Source organism: Canis lupus, chromosome 10 (assembly GCF_048164855.1).
Source record: "Canis lupus baileyi chromosome 10, mCanLup2.hap1, whole genome shotgun sequence".
Taxonomy (NCBI): domain Eukaryota; kingdom Metazoa; phylum Chordata; class Mammalia; order Carnivora; family Canidae; genus Canis; species Canis lupus.
Genome location: NC_132847.1, coordinates 50,594,003 through 50,619,272, shown reverse-complemented (window position 1 = coordinate 50,619,272; position 25,270 = coordinate 50,594,003). Strand labels below are relative to the sequence as shown.

At 33.9% G+C, this 25,270-nt stretch overlaps 1 long non-coding RNA gene across 2 annotated transcripts; it reads right to left on the bottom strand.

The window, feature by feature from the left end:
- Positions 1–2,572: 2,572 nt before the first annotated feature.
- On the bottom strand, positions 2,573–14,405 carry LOC140640956 (uncharacterized). 2 transcript variants are annotated; one of them, XR_012037551.1, is made up of 4 exons: positions 14,190–14,405; positions 7,668–7,770; positions 3,154–3,450; positions 2,573–2,919 (listed from the first exon to the last, which is right to left on the bottom strand). It is a non-coding gene; the product is annotated as an uncharacterized lncRNA (long non-coding RNA). The 2 variants fall into 2 exon arrangements; XR_012037552.1 differs by having other exon boundaries at positions 3,179–3,450.
- Positions 14,406–25,270: the final 10,865 nt, after the last annotated feature.

The window sequence follows — 25,270 nt, the reverse complement described above, 5'->3', positions numbered from 1 at the left end:
AAAGAGCTAGGGCTATTACAGTATCATGCATCACCCTGATTTATTGTCCTGTTAGGCATAATATTTTTAAAAATCAAGATTTGGATGTGAGAATGACATGCACATGACAAAAAAATCTACTTATATCACTTATTTAAGTAATAAAAATGAATTTGGGTCTTATCTATAAGATGAATTTGCAGAGAATTTTAAGCTAGTTAAATAATCTTATCTGGTGTACCACATTAAGGATGTAAGTCAACCTCAATGGACAGGGAATAATCTAGTTTTAAATAGCAGGGTTTTATTATTGGTTGCATTGTGTTAAAACATTTTTATCATAATGTGAATGAGGCCTTAGATGACACATAACAAATTATCAGGTGGCAGGAAACTAGAGTGATAAAAACTGCATGGATTGAGATCATCAGAATCTAAAAAACAAAAACAAAAACAAAAAACCTCAGAGGGTGGAAAAGTGGAATAAGTGTAACCAGATCAATTTTATTAGGGTGAATATAAAGATTTGCACTTACATTAAACAAAAATGTCTGTAAAAATAAAGATTGGCTAACTGGGAATGTAATTGACTGCATGTCTATTATAGCCCAAATAAGATGTGGTAGCCAAAGCATTATCTACTCTATTTGTAGACTCCCTAGTATGATAAAAGGTAATGATTATGATAATTGTAATAATAAAGTAATAACTAAATTAGGCATGTTTTCATATATCACTTCCTGTTTAGAACAACACTGTGTGTTAGGGAATCAAATATTTCAGGATGATCAGAGATTTCTCCTGTTCTTTTCACCTTTTAGGACTAGGAAGTATATTGGGGCCTGATTTCCTTATGTCAAGAGAATGAAAGATGATTTGCAAATAACTCAGGTTATAAAAGGTCAAGACTTCAATTCACAGTAAATAGAGTGAAAATGATGCAGTGAGAAGACATGTAGTGAATCTTCTGAAGGAAATTAGACCTTATGAAAATGAGGGAGTGTTGGCTTTAAATGATACCTGCCCTTGCCCAGACAATTAGGTCAGTCCATTTGACCAGGATCCAGAACTCCATTTAGAAATCATAAAATAAGGGGACACTGGGTGGCTCAGTCAGCTATGCCTCTGATTCTTGATTTAAGCTCAGGTCATGATCTCAGAGTTGTGAGATTGAGCCCCAAATGGGCTCTGAACTCAACACAGAGTCTGCTTAAGATTCTCTCCCTCTGCCCCTGCCTCCACTCAAGCTCTGGCTCTCTGTCTCATAACTAACTAAATAAAATCTTTTTAAAAAATCATAAATTAAGAATACCAAGTACAAAATAGATTTTATTGAAAACTTGGGGTATTGAGAAATATGAAAAACATATTTCTTGGAAAAGAAAATGCCAGGGGATCCCTGGGTGGCTCAGCAGTTTAGTGCCTGATTTCGGCCCAGAGTGTAATCCTGGGGTCCTGGGATTGAGTCCCATGTCGGGCTCCCTGCGTGGAGCCTGCTTCTCCCTCTGCCTGTGTCTCTGCCTCTCTCTCTGTGTGTCTCTCCTGAATAAATAAATGGAGTCCTTAAAAAAAAGAAAATGCCAGATGACATGAAAAAAAGCTTTTCTAATACACAAAGGGATTAATACCTCCACTGACATCCTATTTCACTCAGGAAATTAAGACACTTATCTTAGAAAATGCTTGCATGTGACATGACAAAAAATTTCTAATACACAGTATTTTTAATACCTACAGTGACCTGTAAACCCCCATTCAGCCTGGCTCCTTTGTCTTCTCCAACTCCGGGTTTGTGAATTTCTGCCATCCTCACTCTGCTCTAGCTGCAGGTCCACCTGCAGTTTCCTGAGTGGAGACAGATTGCACTAGCAGCCAACAGCCCTTTTGAGGTGCTCTTCTTTCAGAAAGCCTCCATGTTTTTTTCCATCTTATTCAGGTTTGACCTCTAATGTCCCCTCCTTAGGGAAGCCTCCCAAATCACCTTTCATCCCCAATTCTGGATTTCTCTCCCCACTTCAGTGTCCTCACTATTCCTCATCAACAGATGGTACATTCTACATTGTTCTTCCTTCTTTTGTTTTCTGTTTTCCTCCCCTCCCTAAGAGGGTAAAGCCAATGAATTCAGAGATTTGTACCTATTCTGTTCACTGCTGTTTTTCTAGTGCCTATGATGGGTTTTTTTCTTACACACTGTGTGGCTAATGCATATCTATTATTAAATATAATGTGTAGGTATTTTTCACCCATAGAGGCAATATAACCATTCCATTTTGGTAGTTCCATTTCAGAAAAGAGGCTGTTTTTGTATTTTGGAATATTAATAGTAAAGGATTAGGTTAAACAGATGGCATATTACGTAAACAGACATTATATGAACAGCTGCTAAATTGAAATATATTGGACTTTACAATACTTTCAATATAATAAAACCTCATCTGAACATGGCTAATTCTATAGTAATATCCATAAATTACCAATCATTTGAAATTCATAGCTTTTATATTCTCTTATTAACCAATAAAATGATAAATATAAAATAAAAGAGGAGAGAATAAATGGAAATATTTAATTTGTATTAAACAGTAAATTCCCAGCAATAAGTAAGACCTGGAACCATGTGAATGGGGAGAGACTCTTGGAACTAAAAAGCCCATAATTGATTTCAGAAAGCAGTGGCGTGTCCCCTGTGCCTCCAAAATGTTGCTTTTTCACTCTCTAATACTGCATTTCAAAGATACCGCAGATGTGGCTGGACCTAGAGAGGAGGAGATGAGGAAATGGACAAGTTATATATTTTTGTTGTTCTTAGAACTCTCCTTTTACTGTGTTTTTATTTCCCCTTCTGCTTTCCTGCCTCCTGCTGGATATGTCTCGCTTTCTGTCACAGGTATTTCTCAGATCCTTGATGAACCCATCTGTCTGAGTTCTCCAGCAGAGCCTCTGCAACAGAAAAGGGGAATCATTTAAGAGGATGAATGCATTAAAAGTAAGAAATGGCAGGCCTCCAAAGAGCTGCCCCTGAGTGACAGGTAGTTGACAGAAGGCCATGGAAAAAGACAGGAAGCTAGATTTCTGTTATCAAGAACACAAGAGGCAAGGAAGACGGTCCAATTTCAATATGAATTAATGCTTCTTTTACGAAGGTCACTAGGTTCACCACCTTTGAAGACTTACCAGTCATCAAACTCCAGAGACCTACCTCTGGTAGGTCCGTATCTCCCATTGCCCTGACTCACAGCCCCAGGCCTCTCTCCACTAGCATCTCTGCCTTCCTCACTTCTCAATTTTGCCTTTGGTTTGCTGCCATAGGCACTTGGTGAGACAGTCTTGCACTGGAGGTATTTTTCTCTGGTCTGTTAAGTCCTTTTGGCTCTGCAGATCCCATAGACTGTTTTGATGGTCTGTTTACGCTTCTGAGAGCACACAAATGAGGGAGGAGAGCAAGGCTGGTATGCTGTTCTTCAACTTGTCCTATGGTAGAACAAGGCAGGGGTTCTCAGATCAGGGTGAACCATCTTTTCACCTACTTTTTAACTAAATGGCTCAGTTACAAGGTTCTGTAAATACCTGTTTTCTGAGAAACTCCACCTTCAAATAAATAAACCCACAAACCATAAAATTGCGTCAGGAAATTGTCATGAAGAGAATTAAAGGAAGATAAGATGCTAGGAGGTGATGTTAATTTATGTAAATTGATGAGAGTTTTCTCTAAAAGGTGACATTTGATGAGGGATCTCTGTTTCCACGCTAGATCATGTCCCACTAGAACGTGCATCCAGTAGGGCAAGTATTTATTGTTTATCCCTACTCTGAACCTAGGGCTTAAAGCAGTACTGACATATATTGGAGATCAGAACTAATTTGTTGAAAAAATTTGATGAATTAAGTAATACTCTCTTCAGTCTTCCCTTTTTAAAAACCACATGGAATTTGGTAAGACATTAAAATATTCTTATCACAATTAATTATATAATCTCTTTCTAAAAGTTTAGTCCTCAGCCGACAGGATTGGCTAATTGGAGCAGTTTATTACCAGAAAGATTATTTTTCTTAAAAAGGAACCCACAAAAATGACACAGTAACACAGTGAACATAATGAAAGTGGAGTTTGGAACCTTTTGCCCCTTCAGTTTAATTCATTTTATCTGGGATTTATTTCTTCTGGAGGAGTGACTGTTTCTCCACTCAGGATGTAATGCAAAAATTCTTTCTTTGGTGAATTTCGTTTTCTCCTGAAACAGAAAGAGGACTGTGGATATCAGATTCAAACCAACCTTTTCAAATCTGCCTGTCAGATGTGTGACTTATATATAAAATAGTAAAACAAGAAGGCACTTGGGGCCTTTACAGATTAATAGGTTTTAGAATCATTCACCTCCAAGTCTGCACTTCAAATTGACCTAGTTCAAAGTGGTCAAGGTGGAGCATTTCTGTTATATATATTTAAAATCCTATTTCAGTTCCAAAAGTAGTGTTCAAAGACATGGAGAGCAAAGTTGAAACAAGGGAGGAAAAGGGCTGGCAGATGAGAGTCAGAAAAATAAACCTGGAATAAGTTTTGAAACATAGGCAGAACTTAATGACTTTGCTTTCCTACACACATAAATCAAATTAGTCTAAATTTGTCTTTATGGATAAGTTATATTCATATTTTAAATATAATTTATAATGAACTTGGAATAATTTATAACTTTTCACCTTATTTCTTAAAAAAAAGATTTTTATTCATTCATGAGAGACAGAGAGAGAGAGGCAGAGGCAGAGGGAGAAGCAGGCTCCCTGCAGGAAGCCCCGATGAAGGAGTTGATCTGAGGACCCTGGGATAAGGACCTGAGATGAAGGCAGACACTTAACTGACTGAGCCACTCAGGTGCCTGTTTCACCTTAGTTCTTAAAATTGATGCTTTGCTACAGATGACAGTTTGAACAAGAAGATATTTTTCTTTTTTGAGTTTAGAAAAAATAGAAATTAAAATAGACACAATAATTAGATATTTCTGCTCTGTATAGCAAGAAAGCATGCAGTTTTTCTGTGTAGCTTTTCCTCATTCACCTCTCGAGGGAGCTAGACAAGCTGGTGCAGAATGTAAGGTCCTAGGAGGGGACAAGGAGCAAGCAAAATGCATCTTAAGACAGCCTTTGATTCCCATTCTTTTGTTGCACTGGGGGACAGAAGCAGAAAAAATATGACCAAAAAAGTGATTTAGTTAAAGGACTCTGTAGAATTTAGGCAGAGAAAAATAGCATGTCGAGCACATAATTCTGTAAACATGTATGTGCAAGCACTTGAGGACTCACAAGTGTTTATACTTTGAAATATAGCATTAACTTCTGTCACTTTCCAAAGAGAAAACACACGTTTTCAGATATGTGGAAAAAATGACAAGATCAAAATTACAAGATTTTGACTTTTTTTAATAATATTTAGATTCTATCTCTGCTGTTCTGTTTTCTTTTATCATGATAAATTTGTAATTCATCAAACTCATTGCTTGTTCCTACTTTATTTCCCACTTTTTAAAAAAACATGCAAATTGTTTATGAATTACATAAATATACACATCCATGATATACATAATATATATGTATTAGTTACATGTGTTTTACAGTAATAGTTTTCAAATGCGTTACAAATATAAATAATTTTAAGTGAAAGCATACTTGGAATTTTAATTTGTAAAATACAAATGTGGCCCCTTAGGTCTTTTTTTTGTGTTTTGTTTTGTTTTGTTTTGTTTTGGCCCCTTAGGTCTTCAGCATATTTCTCCTTTTTTACTAGGATTATGTAGATATGCATTGAATTAGGGAAATACATATGTTAGGCCTTTTTTAAAAAATAAGCTTCCTAAAATGGACATTATCTTTTTTAGTTCATTAAGCTAACATATAAATTAAGTGAGTGGATTTGTATGGCTCAATATTTATGTTTTTGAGCCCTCATACATAAATACGCAGTTGTATATATGGAAGTAAATTTTAGAAAGGGACATATGAACTTTTTTAAATGAAAAATGATAAAAACAACATAGTGAAAGACTTTATAACAGAAACCATCTCTGTGTCCTGTACAAACAAACATACCCAAAATAAAGAGAGGTTCAGAAAGATTAAAAATAAAAGGCACATGGAAAACAGTGACTGTAATCTAATCAGGCATGATATAAATCAAGCCAAAAAATAGTATTTAATAGAAAGAAGACCTTGCAACACCAAAGGCAAAAATTTACAATGAAGAAATTTAATATCTATGTACTCAATAATACAACAATTGCTGCATAAAAAAGTAATAAAATCCAAGTAGCATCAGTAAGATTTTCAACAATTCTAGGAGAATGTTTCTTTCAGATTAAGACAGAATCAGAAGAAACACAATATTCAAAATGGGACAGTGCCAACATAATCAGTAAGGTAGATATCAGGAATTTATAGTGAGCTCCAAACCCCAACAATGAGGAATGCAGTTGAACACGCAACATTTACAAACGCTTACACTCTATTAGGCCATAAAGAAAATCTCCATAAATATGAAAATACAGAAATGATGAACATTTTCTGAACATGATTCCATAGAAGTAGATTCTAGGCTCAAAAAGTAAGTATCTATGCAGTCCGAATTTAGGATACTGAAAGAATTGAACCAAATAGTAAATGGAGGAAACTTAGTTACTATAAAGGCAGCACTTAATGTTATTGTTGACAAAGTGGAATAAACAGCTGAGTTAAACAACTTTTAAAAGTCATGAAATAATTATACAAAACAAAAAGGAGAAGCCGGTATTTACAACAACATAAGCCATAAGAAGGAGAAAATGGCCTCCGAAGAGAGAACATTACAAAAATCAGACGAGATATATGTGCATAACTGTATGCAAATAAATTTGAAAATCTAGATGAAATACATAACTTTCTGGGAAAATAAAATATGCTCCAATTGGGAGATACTCAAAACAGAAAGTTCAAACAGAGTAATTTCATAGAAGAACCAGAAGAATGTGGCAGACTTCTCTTGCATGAGATAAGTAGGCCCAAAATAGTTTCACTTGGGGATTCTCAAATACTGAAACATTTTTTTTTAATTCAAATGCTACTTAAACTACTCATGGGTTTTGAAAATTAAAGCTTTCAAAAATTTTATATAGCAGGTATAAGAATGGTGCCCAAACCTGAAAAATGTTAAGCACAAGAAAGAGAACTGTTGACCAATCTCATTTATGAAGAGCAAAGCAAAAATCTGAACTATCATTTAATCAAAAATAAACCAAGAATATACTAAAATTATGATATATATGACCTAGTGGGGTTTGTTCTAGAACTGCTAAGGTAATTCAGAAAATGTAAATCCATTAATATATCTTGTGTTAATCTAATAGGAAACAACAGCAACAACAACAACATATGATCATCTTACTAGAAGCTGAAAAGGAATTTGACAAAACTCAAATCCCAGTCCTTAAATGAAACCACTCAGTAAGATGGGAACTGATGGATTTTTTCATGATGAAATACAAATTAGCTTTTGAGCTCACATCTTGCTTTATAGAAGTTATTATATCTTTGCCCAAAACTCCAAGAAAAATCTGTTTTGCTTCTATTTCATATGCTTTTGTAAGTATTAGCCAATGAAACAAGCCAAGGAAAACTAGCAGAGACATGGAAGTTGAAAAGGAAGAGAACAAAATGGCACTTACATTATGAGGGAGAAGGATATGACTTCCAGTATTATACTCATGTTTCCTTTTGATAAACTAGACAGTAGTCTTACTTCCGTCTGCATAAGGTGCCTGGAGTGGGCTGATGGGCAAATAGGAAGAGCATGACACGTTTAGGGCACACACCATATTGTTACAGCAGCCTTGCCCTCTGCCTATTCTTGTGCCTCCCCTGCACAATCCCATGGTCACCCTGGCACCATCAAGTGGATTATAGTCCTTTGTATCATTAAGCTAAAAAGCATGTCTTTTATATATTTTAGAATTACCAAATTAATCATGAATATAAGACACATTAGAAGACTGGTTAATATTCTTGGACTTCTGCACATATTTGTTTTCATTTTTCATGCATCCTAGGTTCCTAATTTCATTTGCCATGTGATAGGGGTGACTCCCCTATCATTCTAGGTAGAGAACTAATGAAGAGAAACATTGTGGGCAAATACAAGCATCCTAGAGAAGGTTTAGGAGAACATTTTTAAAGATGTAGAGCTGTAGCTCACCATGTGCCCTTTACTGACTCTTCTCTGGGCATCTGTTTCATTATCTGTGAAATTATCCTCAGTCTCATACTGACACTGTTTATGTGGGTTGAATGGAAATAACATTGTCATCATGAAATGGAGAGCTCTATATAAATGAGATGTATTATTTTTACAAAAATGAATTATTTTGGAAAATTGAGAACATAACCACTTAAGGGGTGGAACACAGCAGCTGTTGAACAGTACACTTATAGAACTACAGTACAATTTGGAACAGGGTGCCAGAATCTGCTGTCTAATTTTATTTTTCAAAATGAAATTACTGGAAGAATTTAGCTCTGCCGCACAGTGCAATTATCTAAATGGGAATTGGCTGGGGAACAAGGGTTAATAACCTCATCTCTTTCAGGGTCTTGGTTTTAATTTGTTATCAAAAAATGAGCTGATTTACACATTACCAAAATGGAACACATTAATAATATATAAATTTAAGTTTTCCAGTGATCAAATCCTCTGCCTTATTCTTGGAACCCTTGTTTTGGTTTCTTGGTTCTGTTTTCATTTCTATTTTCCTATAGGTAGAGCCTAAAACATTCAAACTCTCCGGACCCAGACTAATCAGATTATCGAAGTCCATAATCTTAAAGAAGTAGTTGGCAAAATATGCTGAATTTAGCATATTGATGGTAAAGATAGCATATAAGAGAGTGGCTGTCATTATCTTTTTTTTTTTTTTTTCTAATCTAGATGATACTCAGGAGAGTAAATATAATTCATTTATGAGAAGGGAACTAGATAAATTCCACTGGAAAAGCTATTATTAATCAGTCTTGATTGGGTTGAACCCTTAACTTCTATATGTAAGACATCCTTAATTGTATTATGTTTTGGAATAGTTGTTAATATTGTTCAATTATTGAAGTCTTCAATTTGATACTACTTCCCCCTTCTTATTGCCAATAGAACATTTTCCCACATAATCTATCATTGCAAATAATTCTTAAAATATATTTTACACAGCAGTAAAATTATCCACATGATTTATTAGGCAGAAAAGCAAAAATTAACGTAGTTTGGTAGAATATGTTTCCTTTCTTTGGAACACTGATGTGATGAAGGAGGGTTCTGTTTTCTAAGTTTGAAAAAAAAATTGCCTGGAGCATAATTGGCTAGCTCTATGATTTTAAATAATTAATTCAAATTTTATTTGTTTTGGTGATTTCCTCTACATAATATAAATAATTGTATACATGAGATTCAAATCAAATAAGTTATTATTATTCCCAAGAAGGAAATAATAGGAAAGATAATGAATCACAGTATTGGAGATAAAAACTTGTGGTAAATCACTACTGCTCACCAATTCACCCAATTTCCCCTTCTTTCCTGGCACGTGAGAGAACCGTACTATCCATTCTCATAGAGGTGCCACGTGTGCATTACGTGATTCTCTCTGTTCCCTTTTCCAATGGCAGACCTTGAAGCCTAGGCTCATATGGTATATTAGAAAATGATAGTGCTTCCATCAGTCTAGGTCCCTGAGTAGCCACAAGAAAAAAATGTCCCTGCAAAACTGGTATTGGACGTATAATGTGAATGAGAAATTGACCTCTTTTAGTTAGATCCACCGAGAGAAGAAGTTGTTGTTCAGCACAGCATAAAATAACCCATATTTACTATTACACTATTAAAACTGACGTGTCCATAGGTTAAAAGGTAAGAAAAGACATATTCAGAATTGTGAATACATAAAATAAGTTGAACCAGAACAACATAAATGACTCTTTTAATGTTGAATATAATTCATTGTCAACCTGTTTACCAAAAAAGTAGTAATACGTAAGTAACCTTTTTAATAAACACAAAAAACCTGATATTCAAATTAATCAGTCATTTTATATTACTTTGAAAAATTTACAAGAGAATTTTATGAGTACTTTTATTGCTCATCTTCTTAAACACATATGTGCTGAGAAAAGGTAAGGGTTATTAGAGTTTTCAATACGGTAATAAATTTAGCACAGTTCCAGGTAACAGAATGGAGTGAGAGTTGAATTATTAGGCATTTTTATGTTTTTGTGGTATATTTCTGAAATATATTAATTTTAATAAATATCTGCTTTGCTATATGCAAGGAAAAATAAAGATTAGAACAAAGGATTCCATAGAGAAGTCTGTTCAGAATTTCTTTTTACACAATCAAATTTTATGAGTCACATTTGATACCCTTAGGAAAAGGTTGCAAGGAAAAGTTTCGGCTCTGCTAAATCAAAGATGTAGAAATAAAAAAAATTAAGCAATCAACCTTCAAATCACTGATATTGTTGTCAGTAAGGGCACAGCTTTGTGCTCCCATTTGCTGATGCAAATCAAGCTAATGATTTTGGCATTTTCAGGAAGGTAGTGTTTGCTGTATTTTGAATATCTCATCCTACCACAGGTGACATATACAATTGAGATTAGGAAGGTAATCAGTAAAAAGAATACATTCAATTTTTTAAAAAAAATGGGCACAATTGCCTTTTTACATAAATGTCGTAAGTAATTAGCACAGTGTTAAGATCCAATAAGATGTTCCTCCCAGCAGTCCTGGCAGGTCCTTAGTAGTATCATAACTGAACACACTAGAATGGGGTTCGTTCTTAAATAAAGTGTATAAAAGTACCAGAAGTTTGGAAGAATATGAAAAGCAGAACTAATGGAATGAGAAAAGCAACTCTTTTCACTTTACTTGGTATTCTGCAGCCCTTCTGAAACATGAACAACATAGCTTCCATCACGAACCTGGCAATTCTGTATATAGCCAGGAATTTTGTCTGCTTGTTCCTTACCTCAGAATCACTCATGGAGACACCAGAAAACCAACTGTCACAACTCTATCTTAGTTTAGTAGTGCTGCCTTTAACCTTCTCATTAGGTAAATTTTAAAGTTAAACTAATGAATTTAAGCTTTAGATTATTTCTGCACATGGGCCTCTGAGTGCTCGAGTTTATAAAGTGTTCTGCATAGAGAGAAGAAGCCAGATTACAATTAAGAAGCATTTCTGGGTGACCATTTCTGGTAGAAAGACCAGACAAATCTTCACAGAAAGTTAATGAGATTTACAAGACTTCTGTTAATTATTTTCTGTAAAATATATCTACTTTCATACCTAGTTTTATATTTGTAATTATTCTTTTTCTAAAATAAGACTCCTCAACTTTCCTAAGACTTTGGTCTCTCCAAACCTGGAACTTCTCCCCAGGAAAAATGAGTTCATACTCTTTACCCCATCACTGACTTATATAACAGAGCCCCTGTGTCACTCATCTACAGCTATTGTAATGTTTGTTACCTGTCCTCAAATTGCAATGATTTATAACTATAAGCACTTAACTCACAAATATGGAGGGTAATATCAGCTAAATTTAGTTGGACTCTCAAGTCTGGGGTCAGGTGGGTAGAAGCTGAGCTTGGATGGTTCTAGCTTGGTCCACTGGGTTAACTTGGCTCTATTCCATATGTCTCTTCTCTGTTGGGCTTCTCTGTGCATCTTCACACAGCAATGGCAGAGGGAACATGTAAAAGCCGGTGTAACCATCTGTACATCCCATCCACTAACATCTCATTAACCAAATCACAGGGAGGGCTTAGCTCAGAATCAAAAGTACAAAAACAACTTGTAACTTTGGAAAGTGCTCATTAAAATATTTCAAGTTCTGAACTTTTAAAGATATAAACTGAGATATTTACTGTTAATATTAGATGATAGATATTAGTTCTTAGATTTGCTTCAAAATAATATGAAAAGTGGAAAATGTATGGGAATGAGAGGAAATAAGATAGATCATGAATATTTCTCAGGAGTATCTCAACTTTATTGAGGTTGAGGGGTGGGTACATGATGTTTATTATCTTACTTTTGCAAATGCTTAGGGAGGGAGGGATGGAGCCTTTATTAGCCAATCATTGCACTAAGGATAATGGGGTTATCTTTAGCAATAATTGACTCTTTTTAGTGTAGGAATTATATAACTTTCATGTAAAATATGATATCTAGAGAAAAATGGAGAATAGAAATTACTTTTATTACATAATATTAGTTGGTTATATAAAAAAGAACAAATGTCTTACCAACTATGTACTGTTAAGAAAGATTTGTTTCTAGTTGATCATTGCATACATTTACGTAATTAACAACTATTTACTGAGCTCCATCTATGTGCCAGGCACACCTCTGGGCTCTGCCCATAGAGTGAGTTAGATGGATGAAGTTTCTGATCCTAAGGATTTTATAGTTGTATTAGTTTTTTATTGTTGCTAACAAATTACCACCACCTTGCTAACTTAACACACACATATACACACACACACATCTTACAATTCTGTAGGTCAGAAGTCCAACATGACTCTCAGTGAGCTAAAATCAAGGTGTTTACAGGATTTCATATCTTTCTGATAGCTCTAGAAGAGACCTTGTTTTCTTGCATTTTCCATATTCTGGAGGACTCTCACTTTCCTTGGCTTGTGACTCTTTTTCTTCATCTTCACAGTCAGCAATGTTACATTCTTTTGTGCTTTTCTGCTATAAACCTATTTCCCTCTGACTATAGCCAGGAAAGGTCCTCCATTTTTAAGGATCCACATGATTAAGTTGAGCCTACCTGGACAATCTAGAATAACCCTCCTTGTCTCAAGGTACTTAATTACATCTGGAAAGTTCCTTTTGTCATGTTAGGTAACATAATTATAGGATCCAGGATTTAAGATGTAAACTTTGGAGGGACATTTTTCTGCTTACTACAATAGCTAAATGATGGGAGAAAAAAAATAAGTCAAAGATATACTTTCAGACACTGATGTATACTATAAAAGCCATGAAGCAGTGATATGATAGTTACTTGCAGAACGTGTATAAGAGAAGCCCTCAGTAAGGAAGTGGCATTTAAGTTGGGACTCTTATTAACAAATGGAGATAATGTTGCAAAGCTGGTGGGCAGATCATTTCTAGTAAAGGCAAAGACCATATAAATGCCCAAAGTGGAAGAATAGTAAGAAGGTTAATAAATGAACTGGATCCTAAAAAGCTAAGGGGAAAGTAGTATTCTATGAGTCAGGAGAGTTAGTTAGGGTCCAGATTTACTGGTTTGTATAGTATCTGATTTGCTCTCATTTACTCATTTTATATCAATTGACATGAAGAGCCAACCAAGGGCTTTAAGGAAAGAAAAGACAACCTGATTTATGTTTAAAAATAATATCTGGCTGGGGCACCTTGGTGGCTTAGTTGATTAAGTATTTGCCTCTTGAGTTGGGCTCAAGTCATGATCCCAGGATTGTAAAATTGAGCCCTTGGGCTCCTTGCTGGATGTGGAGGCTGCTTGAGATTCTCTCTCTCCCTCTTCCTCTGCCCCTTCTCCCATTTGTGTGCATTCTCGTTCTCTCTCTCTCAGAATTAAAGTAAATAACATCTGGCTGCTTTGTGATAATAAACTGTAGTTGTCTCTTCTCCATAGCTCCTATTACAGGCCTTGGTTATTATGTCCTAAATTAGTAAACTGATACATTTCCAATATTATTTAACAAAGTACTCCTTTTCAGTTATTAATGCTGATTTTGGAAAAGGATCCAAAAGGATATGAAAAGGATTCAAAGGGATATGAAATTTAGAATGGATAATGGAAGAATTAGTCAAATCGGCTAAATTATTATTTATTTTATGTAAACTTTTTTCAGTAGAGGTAATTTTATTTAGCATTTGTCTTACAGGTTCAAATAGTATTAAGAATAAAATGTTCACATATGTTTTTAACAAAAAATCACATATATTTTAACAAAAAACCCCAGTTGTCTAGGGCCCCCCTATCATATTAAATCTAAACGAGAAGAAAACCAATCATACCATATTAAAATGTTCAAAACCAGTGCTATTATTTAAATTTTTGGGTAGGCAACTATTTCACAGGACTTATTTTCTGAATATATGGGTAAAAATTTATAGGATTGGCAGGAGATAGATGAAAGAAATACTACCTTATCAGAAATTTATGCTATTTTGATGAATGGGAGAGAATGATCCACGTTTATAAGTTGTACTGTACTAAATGGATGAGCTGTGCTGTTTTCTCTTGTAATATACTCCACTTAAAAGATCATTCTGTGAACAGCGAAGTTATTGGGAGTAGTTTAGATGGTCAAATTTGCACATATTATTAGCTGGTGGCTAGGGAAACCATAAAAACAAAGTTAACTGTTGAAGGCATATACCTTCTACCCACCCTATCAGAACGAAGATACCAAATTCTTATAGTGGCAGTGAGTGTTCTAAAATCTATATGAGGTTTTAAATTATATCCTTCTGTCTCTTCTGCATGGTACACATATAACCAGGACTATCCCTCTGGCAAAGAGTTCTGGACTCTTGATAATATTGATAAAAATTGAATTAAAATTTAGAATTGACTCTGAGAAATGAAATTACAAAAAAAAAGTTTTTTTAATTTTATTTTCCTATTTTCAGTATAACAATTTTAATTATTATGTCATTACATTAAAGGATAAATCTGAAAAATTCATGATATTGAAATGACATGCTATAATGTAAAACCTTGTCTTTCTGTCAGTCATTAATGTGTGTATGTAATGAAATTGGAGTATATCCTTATAATCATATATCCATGTACAAATATAGCAGATTTCAATGAAATTTATCATCAGGAATTGAAAACAAAATCAACACATATTTTAAGTGTAAAACTTCATTTGAGCACTATACCTGCTTTCTGATGCAGTTCAGGGTCACTGTACTGACAATTTTGGCATCACTGTTTTCCTTCAGTAACCCACAAAGTGGTGGCTCTTCACTGAAAATGGACATTCTTTCTGAATAGCCTTGTATCATTAATGGATCTGTAATTATGGAACAACTGTGCTTTTCTATAAAACTTCAACAAGATCTGTTCTTAAATCTTCCTTTGGTAAATAAAGATGTAATAGAAACTAAGGCACTTTCCTCTCACCCTCTACTCCAATGAATAAATAAAAGGAAGCTACATTCAACAAGCTGCTTTATTTTCTACTCTCTTTTTTTCCTCTCTTGCTTTTCTGTAGACCAAGGAGGAGTAATAGAGCAATTAATCATGTGATACTCGTATCCTGACAGCACCGGCCTCTTCTGACTACATTTATTGCTGTACTGCCAAGCCTCTTTTTGCCATATCCTCTGGCTTGTCATAGCTTTCCCCGTAAATCTCCATGCTATCAATTATTTAGCACAAGCAGCATTATGCATCAATTCAAGAATGATTACTTAGGTAGCGTAATCAATAAATAGCAGGTCTATTAAAACCCGGCTAATAATGGAAGATACCAGAAAGATTATATATAATCTGCTCTGTGCTTTACACAAAAGATGCTATCATAAATAGAGTTCATTTGCACCAGTAATGTCATTTTAAAATTTTGTGACAGTAAAGCATAAACATCTCAATGTTCTGACTTGCTAATAGATTGTTAGAGGGGATATAAATTGATCTACTGACATACTATTGAAGTTTCAGACTTTGACCTCAAGAAGAACAGAACTCTACTTTGTCATTTTCCTGGGTATGAGTTTCAGTAATTGAAACACTCTAAGGGGTCTTTGAAGATGGCCTGGTCACTTCTAATTAGGAAGATCCAGAAGGCATTGCAATCTGAATAAAATTGAAATTTGCAGAACAATCTCATAGTCTTTCGAGTAGGTCTTCATCTCTAAATTCTTCTCAGTATATGGGAAAGGCATCGTGAGACAGATACCTAAGCCAATAATTTTCCTCTAGAGATCACAGGGGAAACTGTCTTTTGTGTGTCTGCTCAGAACTTTCCTTTAAGAAGCAGTCTCTAAAATGTTATCATTGCTCTTTCTACTGCTGAATGTCAGTTGTCCATCCTGGTGAGTGCATTGATTATGGAATTTATAGCATGATACCGAATCATATCCAGACACTACAGAGGGCATATTTCATAACAGAGACTCAGCCCTCATGAGATTCACATGGTTACTCATGTTCTTCATCATTTGTTTTATGTAAACTTGAAAATATTTTGAGGTGGCTGGCTTCATAGGTGGCTGGCTTCATTCAGCAGTATCTTCTTAAAGAAGAAAGACTGGGCTTTAGGATGATGAGCATGTCTTGGTGTCTATTACAAAATAATGAAAAAATATGTTTACATTCTAGAGTAATGAGAATCTAAAACTCTTGGAGATACATAATTATAAATTCCATAAATATATTTATTTATATTTATATTCATAAATATAAATTCTTGGAGATACGTAATTATAAATTATAAATACAATATATAAATTATATGTTGTATACAATATATGTGCAATGTTTACTGAGTGAGTACACAAAGTGATTTGAGAATTTACTGTCTGTCTGGACAAGGTAATCAATGATATTTCTAGCTTGTTTCTTTTATTTTTTATTTTTATTTTTTTTTGCTTGTTTCTTTTAATGTTTGTTCCAGTGGCAAGTGATAATGCTTACAGCTTTATGTGCAGCCTAAATTGAACTAAAAGGAGGAATTCAAGTTCTTTTGAAACATAAGAAGGAAAGAGAGAAGGAGTAGTTTATGTTCTCAGAGTTCCACATATAAGGGTACCGTGTCTTCCTGAAAATAAAATTGTGTTTATCTCTATGTTGATATGTTCAGTAAAGATAAATATGATTTCATCCTCAAACTATATTAAACCATAAGATACAATTCCAATGCAATATTTTTGTTTCTTTTAAACTTTCTGTAACTTTATTTATTTTTCTCTATATTAGGCAGTAAATCATGTTTACATGTAGTAATGGCAACAAAAAGGATGAAGTCATTTGCTCCCAGGTCAGTCTCTACGATGAAGCTATTGTTTTTTCTTCTCGGGAAATCACAGGCATAAAAGACAATGAATTTAAGAAATTAGGACAAATACACATTTACACAAAATACAAAATAGCAAGAAAACACATTCACTATCAAAACCATTTCTGGCTTTGTGGTATCAGCTAATATTCAATATTCTGTGCAAAGGGCTCCTGACTAATCCACTGAGCCAAAATTTTATTTCTGTAGTAGCCACTTAACAATTTCAGCTTATATTCAGAATGACCAAATCAGGACTCATGATTTCTCTTCTCTTCAGACGCCTATTGTGTTCTTCCCCAAGTCTTCCCCATTGCAACAAATAAAATCCTTCAGTAGCTCTATCCAAAACCTGCAGAATTCTCCCTTCCACCAAATCCTCTAAGACTGGGGCAACCACCTATATTGAGTTATTTCACTTCTCTCCATTTTCACAGCTGCTGGCCTGGTCCAAACCATTTTGATTTCTTACCACTGCAGCATTCACTGTACTGGTTCAACTGTTCTGTGTAGCTCCCTCTACAGTTCATCTTCAGTACAGCTGCCAGGTTGATCTCTAAAATGCCACCACATCATGTGTGGGAAATATCAGAAAGGGAGACAGAACGTAAAGACTGCTAACTCTGGGAAACGAACTAGGGGTGGTAGAAGGGGAGGAGGGCGGGGGGTGGGAGTGAATGGGTGACGGGCACTGGGTGTTATTCTGTATGTTAGTAAATTGAACACCAATAAAAAAAAAAAAATGCCACCACATCTAGACTACTTCTCTTGGTGAAAATCCTCTGCCTCTTAATTCTATCACCTGAAGGAAAGTCCATTCTTTTTCCTATGGCTCTCAAATACCTTGATTTGGTTATTTATCTCTGAATTTCCCCAGGACTCTTCCCGTGACCCATGAAGGTCAAACCCTTGCTTGCTTTCTGTTCTTTGAACACCAAGTCTATTTCCTTTGTAGACCTCCTGCTTTTGTTTGTCCAGCTGATCTTTCCTTCAACTATGTCAGGCTCTTTTTTGTCTTTTAGATCTCAAGTTAAATGGCACCTTGTCAGCAGAGCTTTACCTCACTGGGCTCTCTAAGTCTCTAGTCTCACAGAGAGTCATGATTCTCTGTCACATCATCAAGATTTCCATTTGCATTACTCTATAACTGTTTGAATTGAAGCTTTATGTTTGAACATGGGTGTGTCTATTCATGATTACATCCTCAGAAACTAGAATGTCTGTGACACATTATAAGTAGAGGATGAATACATATTTATTAACAATGAATACATTTTCTTTTTTTTTTTTTTAAAGATTTTATTTATTCATGAGAGACACAGAGAGGGAATCAGAGACACAGGCAGAGGGAGTAGGCTCCGTGCAGGGAGCTGGCCTTGGGACTCGATCCCAGCTCTTCAGGATCAGGCCCCCGGGGGGGGGGGGGGGGGGGGGGGGGGGGGAGGAAGCGCTAAACCACTGAGCCACCCGGGCTGCCCTAAATTTTCTTGTTTTTAAATGTATTTCTAATTTTTCAATAAGTGATACTCTGGTATTCCATATGAATTCCTCTTATTATTATTTTATTGAATCTCTTATTTTGGACTTTATGGCTGCTTCCATTTATCTCTATGATAATTAAAACTTTCTGGAAAATATCTGCTGTATTTTGACATAAATTGAAGGAAAATCTGCACCAGTCTTCATTCCAAAAAGCTAACTTTAGTTTCCTTGCACCATGCCAACTCTGTTTTCCCTAACTCTTTCAGTGTTTGCCAATATGATAGTCAAATATGTAACTCATTGCTGTGTTAATTTATATTTATTTTGTCTCTGGTGAGTTGAACATTGTTCATAGGTTTGGGGTTATTCACATCTCTTCTGTCAATGTTTGTCTCTGGGACCCCCCCCCTTTTTTTAGTAAATTTGTTCATTATTTTACTCAAAATACTGGAAATTAAGAATACATATTTTAAAAATAAAACATACCCATATTAAAGAAATTCAAGTGGTCTAAATATAAGTTTTTTACACCATTTACATTTTAAAACCTTCCAAGAAATCACACAGAACAATATTTCTACCACTACAAATAACTCTGCTGCTCTATTGAACCTCTTATGTAGATGTTGACCCAGTTTAACCCTGACAAATCACAAAATGGCAACTCTGCTTTTACAGAACTTCATGGCTATTTGGAACTCAGAAATTTATTGATAAAGATGTTCATATAACTGAAATTTACATTCTATGTTATGGCAGGATAGGGAAGTAAAGTGGAAATACAGTTTTTACTTTACAAATTCAAATAATTTTTAAAAAGGCAAATAATTAGATAAGACAGCTATAAGTAAGATTGACACATATTCCAGAGAAATCTTAACACAGATTAATAAATAAGAGTATCTGGCACGTGTTATGTAGAAAGTAGTAATACAAAAGTACCTATTTGTTAGGTTAGGATTTCTGGTAATAAAAACAATCCCCCAAGTGGCTTAACACAGCAAAAACGTATGGACATATTCCACGAGTTCCTTGCTCCACACTGTCACTCAGGGATCCAGGCTGACAGAAGCTTCAGCATCTAATAACACCACCATCGGGGATGTGTATCCTGCTAAGTGCTATACCAAGGGAAGGCACTGTATAGGCATTATACTGACTCTTTAATGCTTTAATATGAAATAGACATATGACCTCACTACCCACTTAGTAGAATGAGTCATTAGCCCTCTTTAGTAATTGGGTGGATCAGGAAATAGCATAATATACCTTTACAATTTTTACTACAGGGTATAAGCAATGCCATAATTTTATGATTTTTTAGCAGGATTAACATACAAACAGATAATGGCTTCTATATTTTAGTGAAATACTCTTAGTTTCTTATTTTATCTTTAAATGAGAGACTGAAAAATGAGATATATGATATGGGTATATGCAATTTTTAAAAGCTTGGAACTCTATTATCCAGAAATAATTACATAAATGATCCCTTATTGTCAAATGGAAGGATTTTCCCTTTGGCTTATCGTGTTCAATTTTAATCAACAATGTAGGTAAGTATGGATCTATATTATCTACTGATAAAAAATTTGTTAAAAATTGAGAATTTATGGATATTATTTCAATGACTTCTGGAAGGAAAATTAGTATCTTATGCATCAGATTATAGTTTGATCACATATATATATATATATTACCCTCCAAATAGATGATTTACATGTTAAAATCTTACATTGTTCTAATTTTCTACTAGTTAGAGAATTGAATCTTATTCTATTTTTTGATCCTTCTCTTATTGCTTATTATGATGTAATTTTTATAATTTTTGATGCTTTTTTTATTGGTCCTATAAAAGTCACTTTGCATTCCATTTTATATTTCCACATGATGATTTGATTACTAATGATTTCTTTCAGAATAAAAATATATAACCAATAGAGTACTTCAAAGTGAATTAAAATGTAAAGTTTAGGAAATGTGGGTACATGTTCTGAGTCCTAATGTATTTACAATTCCACACATTTGTAAATGATTTGCAAATTTCTTTGAAGATATTTCATTGATAAATTATTAATTGCCTTCTTGCTTCTTCTTGTGATCTGATTTTTATTGTAAAACTTTCAAATTATACCTAATAATTGAAATGCCTGTACCTCACATAGATGTTCTCATACATGTACCATTACTGTGGTACCAAATAAGGCACTGTAATTGTTCTTAATTAGATAGACCTTTTTCTGAAAAAGGAGAAATAAATCAGTTATAAAAGTTTTAAGAGAAATAGTGAAGGGTACAACAAAGCTGAAAAGGAGAGTCTTATCATGAGAAATGCTGATAACAGATGGCATCAAACAGTGTCAGAGGCTGTTTTAGATGTCAGTTGGCCTGAACAAAAGGGCAAGACCTCTTGAAACCGGAATAAGAACACTTGATTTCCCCAGAGATGAAGGTAGATGAAAGTAAATAGGTAATTTTGTGTCTTAGGCATTTAGAGGAGCAAGGATGAATTAAGAGTTGATGAAGAGAAAAATAAAGGACAAAAGCCTGAACATACTGGCAATTTGAATTTCATAAGTTGTAGTTTGTAACTTACTTATTATGTGTCAAGCCAGTGTAATCTATTTACTTTTTCTACCAAGCTCCTAGTACCAGTGTGTACGTATAAGAAAGGGGCAGGAAGGTAGAAGGGAATGAGGAACAGGAAAGGAAAGGAGGATAGTGGAAGGGGAAGAGAGAGAGAGAGAGAGAGAGAGATCGAGACTGGTTGATTCATTCATTGATATTTTCTGAATATTCCAATTTGGTCTTTGGTCTCCACTTTGGAATGAAAGACCTAATGACATAATAATTGTCATTTTCATTTCATCTTTTTTTCTCCTAGAAACATGACTAATTCCAAGAAACAAACAAGTAAACTGCACGCTTGGAAATGCGTTCCTTGAAGTCCTAGATCCTCTTTGTGATTATGTGCACGGTTCAATATTTTCTGGAAAATGACTTTTTTTTAATGGAACCTACAGAAATTATATGAAATCATACTATTTTGATGTATATCTCTAAAGAGTTAAATTGGATGATTATTTCTTCATGATAGCTAATTGGTGCATTAGTTTCCCATACGTACATTATTACTCTCGGCAATTTAGCTTTGAGTAATGCCTAGTAGTATCAAAGTCTTCTTGCTCAGAAATCTAGAATTAATGGCTTTTTCTTCATTTTTAAAATCCTTCACTATATCACATCTTTATTTGAAAATTCTTTAGGACTTACACCTCACTTTCATTTCCAAGTGATATATTCAATATTTATGTTTACACCTACCTTTGAAGGTGCTCTTGGATCTTTATTTTTACTTCCATTACTTTTGCTAATATTTCCTTAGTATAGTTTAGACATTACTGTCCCCCATAGAATTCATCCTTACAAGATCCCATTATTTCTGTTACAGGTAAGAATATGATTTGAATTTAGGTCTTGCTACCATCCTATGACCCAGCCATTTAAATCTTTAAGAGTACCAGTTTTCTCATTAAAAATTGCAGAAATTTGGAGTGAATATCTGATATTCCATTCAGCATTCACACACTGTAATACTAAAATATTATTGTTTGCCAAATTAAGCTTGAGCTATGTTTGTCAAGTTTTCAAGTTAACCCATCTTAAATTTCCAGTCTCATTTCCACTATTGCCCAACATATATTTTCAACTCTAGTTAAATTAATCACCTTCTATAATCAAACTCCATGTTTATCTATGTTAACTTTGACAATATTATGACCTCTGACAGAATGCTTCGATTCTATCTCCAATTTCCCTATCCATCAGAGTCCAGAAAATAATCTGCAGTGGCTATTTTCTACTGTATTAAAATCTATCTCCTTTTCTTCTCACAGGACATCTCTTGCCTTTTATTCCATATTGCTATCTCTAATCTTTTTGGATTTCTGAGCTAAACCATATACATTGGAAATTACTTATATTCTGTATGTATCTTTCCTAAGTACTTTCTTATTTGTAAATTGAAATAGCATTCTGGTTTCCTGTCCTTATATCCTCTTTCCTCATATATTTCAAATTTTTATTATTGATATTTTCCATATTTAGGGGTCTTTGGATGCACTTTTATTTTAAAATATGGGTCACTCTGAACTATAAGGATTCCTTCAGTTTATTGACTATTTTAAGATGTTAATTTGTCTGCTTTTTTTTTTTTTTTGCATTTTTCCCCAAGTCAGATACTATCTAATTGGTCTTTTGCTGAATCTTCTATTCTACCTCTAAATAATTAAACCTTTTTATTGGGATCATCAAAATGAAGTGAGCTCATTTAGAAAATAATATTCAAATTAAGCAGAAAAATGTTGAAAATCATTTGAAATTACATCTTTAAATATTACTACTCTTTTCAACATATTGAAGATTCTTCCAAACATGCTTTTTATATATGACTCAAAACATTTATGTGCATCTGTGTATGTATCTGTGTGTATGTGTGAAAGAGAAGAGAGATCCATCCAACGCAGATACATGGTTGTGTATCTGGTTATTTTAAGTCAATAACATGACCTTTCCTTCTCAAGCATTTTTAATGACTAAACACTAAATGGATGGATGCACTGTAACTTATTTAACAAGCTACTGTGGAATGGATTCATTGTTTCTCAAATTTTTAGTGTTATAAACAATGCTGCAATAAATGATTATGTACACATATCTTTGTATATTTTTAATTTTTTTCCTTACAAAAGTAAGGAAGGCAGATTTGATGGGTCAACAAAACTTCTAGTTAAAATAAGACTACATAATCAAGACTGCTTTATATTGCTTTCTCACACAATGGCATTTTGGGATTCTGCTGTCTTTCTATATGAAGATATACTATAATTAAAAATGCATAAAATTCTTAACTATATTCATATCTTAAAAGAAGAGACAATATTCTGAATTTTCAATGAGTTGCATTTTGTATGACATCTATGAATGCTCATGCTTATATCTGTGTGTGTATTCATTTATGAAGAGAATCTGTTATGCAATGATGATCATCATAGTTTAATCCCATTAGACAAAACTAGTATGATATGCCAGGCAATATTGTAAATATTTTTTTAATACTAGAAATATGGAAATGGAGAAACATAGTGATAACTTACCTGAGGTTGTGGTTATTAAATTGTATTATTAAATTTCTACCAGTTACTAAAATCTCATAATTAAAACCCTTGTGTACAAAGGAAATCAGCTCTCAAAATAAAAGTGACTTTTGATCAGTTTTCCACAAATGAAGCAGAATCTGCTTCAGTCCTGCGCATTATGGAAAGCCAGTAGCCTATTGCTCTTTTCAAGTTGCACATTTATATTTCTAGAAAAATATAAAGAAGGCAGATTATCAGATACAAAAAAACAAGAAACTTTTTGATAGGGAAAAATAGCAAACTTGGTATGGAAAATAAAGCTGTGATATCAATAAGATAAATAATTGGTTCTACCATCAGTCTGAGGCTTTGCTTTAAGGAATATTAACCATAAATCATCACTTCTCCTGTGGAGATTTTTTTTAAAATGCATATTCTAAATTGGAAAAAAATGCTGAAATGTATTGAGTTTGGTTGCTTTGATATCTACTGCTTCATTTAACTTAATTTTAAGTTTTTCTGTATAAGTGAAATTGACCAAATGTAAGCATATCAGCAATTATTAACTATCCTGTAATAATATAATATATGCACCATTAATGAGGGTAGCAGACTGTGTTGGGTGAAAGAAAACAATGATCTTGACAAATGCTTCATAAGGAATCCTAGATATCATGTCAAGTTCCTCATGTCCTATCACTCAATAACTGTTCTTTTAGTATTATATACCAATCAGTGCCTTCATCCTTAATTATTTTCTCAAACCAAGAAAAAAACATAACTTCATGGGAGTGTAAGCATTCCTATAACTGAAAAGGCCTTTGGCTCTTTTCTTATTAATGAAAAAGAATTAATTGCTATCAGTTAACTTAATTATGTTGAATTTAGCCAGAGAAGTCTCATTGTACCTTAATGTTGTAACAGGAAACATTTCCCACTATGTATCATATCTTCTTCCATTACAAAATTCCATTACTACATAATTAGAAATATCATTATACTGGTGAGAAATGATATACTTAAAATATTCTGTAAGGTTTTCTGAAGGGAACTATGCAAATAGATTTTTAAAAATAATATATCAATTTGTACCAAGGAAAACATTTATCAACATGGTAAAAAAAAAAAAAAACAACTTTCTTATTGTCTATCCGTCTGTCTGTCTTGGTTTAGTTCAAAATCATTCTTTACTGTAGCTCTTCAATGGCCTGGTACAGCCTAATTGTCTAACAAATCACTGCTGTTAAATAAAATTAAAATATAGGGTGAGATCCAGTCAATCTTAAAGTTTCATTAAATTACACATGCACATTTGATACACAGAGAAGTAAGTATAAACAGGTTTTATTTACTTATTTTTTTTTTTTACAATCACTAAGGGTGGAAGAAATCCAACACTAGATGAGAGAGGTAAATTTAAATTTCTCTGTATAATAAGAAAACAGATATCTGTATATACAGATAGAATGTATAATTGAATGTATTGACTTCTGGTCTCTCTTTTTATTTGTCAAAGTCTGTCCTTAATCTCTGCTTCTAAAGCTCTTTTAAAAATTGTTTCTGGTCTGTAAATCCATGAGTAATCTCCAGCAGCCCCAA